The sequence below is a fragment of the Bison bison genome, unplaced genomic scaffold (assembly GCF_000754665.1).
Source record: "Bison bison bison isolate TAMUID 2011002044 unplaced genomic scaffold, Bison_UMD1.0 scf7180017864038, whole genome shotgun sequence".
In the NCBI taxonomy this organism is placed as follows: domain Eukaryota; kingdom Metazoa; phylum Chordata; class Mammalia; order Artiodactyla; family Bovidae; genus Bison; species Bison bison.
The window spans coordinates 2,389,789-2,396,099 of NW_011494610.1; positions in this window are offsets into that span (position 1 = coordinate 2,389,789).

A 6,311-nucleotide genomic window follows, 5' to 3' on the forward strand; every position below is an offset into this window, starting at 1 on the left:
GCGGGGTGGGTGGCTGGGGTATTTATGGGTTAGGGGATAAAGCAGCAGGGTGGGCTGAGCCTGGGGAGCGTGGGAAAAGGTGATCGGAAACAGGTGCAGCCTGTCCTTCTGCGCAGGCGTGACTAAGCCTCCGGCCTCTTCATGGAACACGGATTCACAGGTGAAGGCACTCAGCCAATCAGAGGGTGGCATTTTTAGCCCTCTGACATCTGAAGGTCGTTAAGGGGAGCTTGTGCATGCCCAGTTGGTGGTCCTAGCCTATCTTAACTTATTCAATTCTAACCAGCTCAAACTAGGCACAGCTGACTCCAAGTTTCTGGAGAAAAAAAAAACAAAACAAAACTGGACAAACATCTTATTAAGCTACATGCCGCTTGGAGGACATGCATGTCCTTGATTAACGAAGGCAGATGAAGTGGATTTGACTAATGATTTTCCATGGTCTCATCTCCAGAAATAGAGGTACCATGCTTCCCAGTGCCCTGTAAGCTAAGTTGGGCCAGGAGGCATGCTCTCAATGGTTGGTGTGGATGGAAGAGGCATTGTGGGTCACTTCACTGAAGCATTTCATGGCAGGTGAGTGAGCTCCAGAGCTCTCCACCTTGCGCCATGATGGGGGAGCCAGCGCTGCGAGATCCACACCACGCTTGGTGGGACACCAAGACAGAGTCCCCCCTCAGCCTCCGCGATCGTTGAGTCTACTCAGGGACACTCCCCTCGAGAACCACCTGGACCTTCAGTGAACCTCACATGAGAAGGAAAATAAGCATCTAAGTTCATAGACAACAAACACATTTTTGAATCAGTTACCACTGAGATTTGGGAGCGTTTGCTGCTACAGCGTAATTTCAGCCCTCTATGTTTAATTAGGGGTTATCATGATGGGTGGAGAGCACTTGTCATGAAGAGCCTCAGAAAAACATTCTGGTTCTACTTGGAGTGTATGTCTAAGATCAATAAGATTAAAATGAAACAGTTTTATTTTGTTCTTACTTTAAACACATCTTTTCTTAGTGGAACTGAAGAGGAGATTGCAGAGGCTGGGGAATGACCTTTTTTCAATTCTTTGCTGGCACTACCACTAGTAAAGGATATTAAGACAAGAACTCAGGTGTTTGGGGGGTTTCTTAAGGGCCAACTCTTATTGCAACTTAATTAAGAAGCTCAGCTGAGAAGCATCAGGCTATTAAACAGAGGTTGACGGAGCCTTGGTTGACTCAGAACTGCATAGAGACACAGCCTTTATTAGTCTTCTTTGCTTCTATGAAAGCAAAGTAGGTTTGTGTTCCATTTGGGGACGAATCCATCCGTCACTGTGAAATCTCTGAGGACAGGCAGGTCCATTTCAAACCTAATTTGCAGTTGGCTTTTCATTTTAGTGGTTTTGGAATGGGATTCATCTGCCTAACCCCTAGTGTGTTTGGTTACCTCATGCAAATATTTAATACCCACTGCGAAATTTCAATAGAACACTAACAATTTGTTTTCCCTGCTTTCAGCCTCATTTGTCAAAGCTATTGACCCAGGTCCATAAAGAAATGTCACTCTCGCCCCCTTGGCAATGGTTTTATGCAAATAGCTTTCGAGACTTAATTCTAGGGAAATGTTTAGGGAGCAAGAAGATGGGGGTGGGGGAGAGAAGATAGACCAAGATGGCAGCTACACAGAAAAATGGAGGGGAAGGAAGAAGGAAGTGGAGGAGAGATGGGGTCGTGGAGAGAAGGGAAGCAGGAAAGAAGGAACAAGTTCAGGGGCACTAGACTTTCTGTGCAACACAGAGTTCCTTCCCTGGGCACCTCCCAGCCCTGCCATGAGGACAGACGTGAGACAATGATCCTAAAAGGGTCAAATACCACTCACAGAACTTCTGACGCTTACAGTTCGAACAGAGAGAGAGAGAAGCCAGAAAAATAATCATGGGAGTAAGAGCAAAGATTGCCTGACAGAGGAAGGCATACCTGGGGCTCCACCTTGCTTTCCAAGGGGTTTATATATATGTGGGCATGGGCAGTTCAAAAGCTTCTAACTATTTTTGCTGTCTAAACTGATCTGCCCAAGAACACTCTTGCTACGTCCTCAGCAAGTCTGTTGCCTTCTCCCATCCCCCTGCTTCATAATATTCCTTCTCGAATTTTGCAAAAGAAAGGCATGTTTTAGCCATCCAAACTCTTCCTGTGAGGCTTTACCTCCAGGTATACACACCTCCTGGGCATCAAACCAAGGAGCAACTTAGCACGTGGCCTCTGGGCCAGAGCCCCTCTCACCAACACTCCACCACGCTCTCTATCCATCTTTTGAAGAGATGCATTTCCAATATAAATATTCTCCTAATGTTTAAAAATCATCGCATTTTGCTTTTTATACTATTTTCATTAACTGAGTTCTTCTGATAATTCAATCCAAAATATATTTTTAAGGACTTTCCTGGTGGTCCAGCGGTTAAGCCTTTGCCTTTTAAAGCAGGGGGTGCAGGTTCGACCCTTGGTCGGGGAGCTAAGACCCCACATGACTCTTGGCTAAAAGAAACACAAAATATATAAAACAGAAGCAGTGAAAGTCGCTCAGTCATGTCCACCTCTTTGCGACCCCATGGACTATACGGTCCATGGAATTCTCCAGGCCAGAATACTGGATTGGGTAGCTGTTCCCATCTCCAGGGGATCTTCCCAACCCAGGGATCGAACCCAGGTCTCCCACATTGCAGGCGGATTCTTTACCAGCTGAGCCACCAGGGAAGCCACCGGGGAAAACAGAAGCAATATTGTAACAAATTCAATAAAGAGTTTAAAAAAATGGTCCACGTCAAAAAAATCTTATACATATATATATACATACACACACACACATATATATCACCCTTAGGGACTTCTATTCACAGTAAATTTTAAAATTCACATATACATTTGAAGCCCACAGGGGCAGAGACCTGTTTTACCTGAGCGACCACAAAGCACCCAGGCCACCTGCTCGTAGAGCCTCGTTTTTCAATATGCAGGTAGATCCTGACTTCCAGAAGCCACTGGAAACTTCCGTATTTACAAACAGCCCTGTGGTCTCGATCAGGTCCCCTTAAAATGCAGCTATGTCGCAGGATGCCTTCTCACTGAAAAACAGTTTCGTGGGTTGCTTTCCGTTTCCATTCAGCCTGCAGTGCGGTCTCATCCATTTCATTAATCTCAGTTGTATTTGCATCTCACTGTTTCATTTTTTCCAAAAGAGCCATTTCCTGGCTAAGACCATTCATCTTTCAGGCTTCTCCAACTTCAAAGGCTGTGCTGAGTTGACTTAAACTACTCCATAATACTGAAAATCCCCTGAAAGACTACTTTATTATACACAAATACCGCAGAAGCCGCTGCTAGCCTTTGGGCTCAAGTTCATGTTTCTGGGATCATTTATTCCATTTAGTATCAGACTATTCTGTTCATTGACCTCCTAAGTGTATACAGTATTTTACAAGGTCACCAGCACCTCTATAAAACTGTCCCTCTTCCAAACAATAGCCAGGACCCAGGTCTTATCTTGGAAAAATAAAAACTAAAACGTCCTAACAATTGGCATCTAAATATGGGAAACTGATGGAGACAGTTATAGACTGTAAAGGTTAAAAGGAAATTTAAAAATCAACTACTCCGTAATATTGCTGCCTCAGCGTCCATTCGTGAGGCCAGGGAGCCTACAGGGGCCTGAACGGACACCAGCCCCTCCTGCATGCCTGCCTCAGGGGCTCCCACGCCCAGGACCGCTGGCGGTGGGATGCCTCTTAGGACCCGGGTTGCAAAGCAGGAGGGGAGTGGAGGCCTGTGAGCAAAGCTTCCACTGCTGCTCCCCTCATTAGCATTACTGCCGGAAGCATACCCAGCCCTCACCACAACCCCCTTCCGCGCCCCCTGCCAAGCCACCCTCCCCCTCCTCTCCACCATCCTGGTCTCCCAGGAAACCGGTCCCTAGTGCCAAAAAGGTTGGCAACCGCTGCCCTACTTAAGAGCCCACTGTGTCACCAGTAACGTTAAGTTCCTAATATGACTCCCGCAATGACCTTTATCGTCAACTCTTCCCCACACCCCAGGGCCTTCCTCTTGTGTGCCGCTCAAACACCTCTATCACCTCACAGCTCCAGAGCTTACCCAAACCCTTCTCTTTTTGCTTAAATTGACTAATCCGGCCTTAGTTCAGGGACCCCACAGGGCTCCCCTGCGGACCCTAATAAAGGCACTCGCCCCAGGTCCTGCAGCACCCTCCCGGCCTTGACTTCCCCAGGGGCCCCTCCAGATGTGCCATGTACTGCCTCCAGGACCTGTGAGCGCTAAACCTTCATATTTCACTTTCCCTGGCAGTCTTTTGTTGAATCTGTTTCATCCAATACGCAGGACTCTGTTTAACAAATGTTCATTTAACAAAGTTACAACAGAATGGAGGTTGGACTTCTGTTCAGAGATGATTATTCACCAGGAATCTGAGTTTTAATCAATTATTATTTACTTGAACACAACGTGGATGGGAGAAAAGTTTAGCCCTTCCTGGGTTCCAAACGTTGAGTGGTGGGCCAGCCTGAGTTACCAGCTAAGGTGTGTGGTCCTGCCCACCAGCTCTGCTGTAGGACAGTCCAATCCACGCCCCAGCAAAGCTATACATCACTGTATGTGATGAAGTGTGCTGGTCATCTGGGCTATTTGCTAAATACACAAGGCCCTCCTTCCTTCTAGACATCATTGCACTTCCCCACCATATTTGAAATTTGGTGCAGCCGTGTGACTGGCTTTGCCTGTGACGTATGAGTAGAAGTGGAGTGTGTTATTCTTGAACCATTCCCTTAAGCCCCTTTATCATCCACTGGCCATAGTGGTATAATAGAAACAGCTGTTGAGCTGAAGGCTGGGCCCTTAATGAAAACAATCTACAGAAATCCCTGCTGTAACAGAGGTGGAAACGCAGAATTTATGAGAATTAACTATTTCTTATCTCAAACAACTGAGATTTGTTATTGCAGCATACTGGGCCATTCTGACTGACACAGAGTTATTTACTAGTTAAAGCTTCATTTGCTGCTGCTGCTACTGCTAAGTCACTTCAGTCGTGTCCGACTCTGTGCGACCCCGTAGACAGCAGTCCATCAGGCTCCCCCATCCCTGGGATTCTCCAGGCAAGAACACTGGAGTGGGTTGTCATTTCCTTCTCCAATGCATGAAAGTGAAAAGTGAAAGAAGTCGCTCGGTCGTGTCCTACTCTTAGCGACCCCATGGACTGCAGCCCACCAGGCTCCTCTGTCCATGGGATTTTCCAGGCAAGAGTACTGGAGTGGGTGGCCACTATTTACAACTTGTTAAATCTGTAATGCATCTTATTTTGGTTTTGCTGTTTAGTCGCTAATTTGGGTCCGATTCTTTTCAACCTCATGGACTGTAGACTGCCAGGCTCCTCTGACAATGGGATTTCCCGTGCATGAATACTGGAGTGGGTTGCCATTTCCTTCTCCAGGGGATCTTTCTGACCCACAGATCGAACCTGTATCTCCTGCTTGGCTGGTGGGTTCTTTACCGCTGAGCCATCTGGGAAGCCCTTTATTTTGGTTACTGTGCTTTTTTTCCACCTATAGAACCTCAGTCCTTTGCATGATTTGCATTTTTAAAATACATTTTAGAAAATTTAGTTTTAAGCGGAGGATCATTGGTTTACAATGTTGTGTTGGTTTCTTCTGTACAACAATGTGAATGAGCCATAAGTATGCATATATCCCCTCCCTCCTGAACCTCCCTCTTACCTCCCCCCAGCGTATCCCCCCCTCCAGGTTGTTATAGAACACCAGGTTGAGCTCCCTGAGTTATACAGCAACTTCACATTTGCTACCTATTTTACATATGTTAATGTATGTATATTTCAATGTTACTTTCTCAATTCATGATCTGCATTTTAAATCCACCTTTTGGAACCAGTTCTGCAAACTGCCAAGCTTGTATTTTGTCCTTGGTATATATTTGACTTCAGAAAGGACCCAAGAGTTTACCACCATGATTTATTCTGCTGCCAGCCAAAGCCCTTTGACCATGGGGTCTGTGCTCAGGGAACTAATCCTGGAGGCCATGACCTCTGTAACATTTCTCGGCAATTCCATTTTCTGCTTTGACCCAGGGTCAGAGACACTGGTCAATAAGCCAGCCCGGTGTCCATCAAAATTTGATTTAAATAAGAATGTAAACAGGAAGGTCTTTGCAAGAGAAATGTCATGTGCAGCTAATGGAGACCAGAGAACAAGATTCATCAGCCCTGGAAACTCAAGAAAACTGGTGAACCAGACCAAAGGGCATGACCTG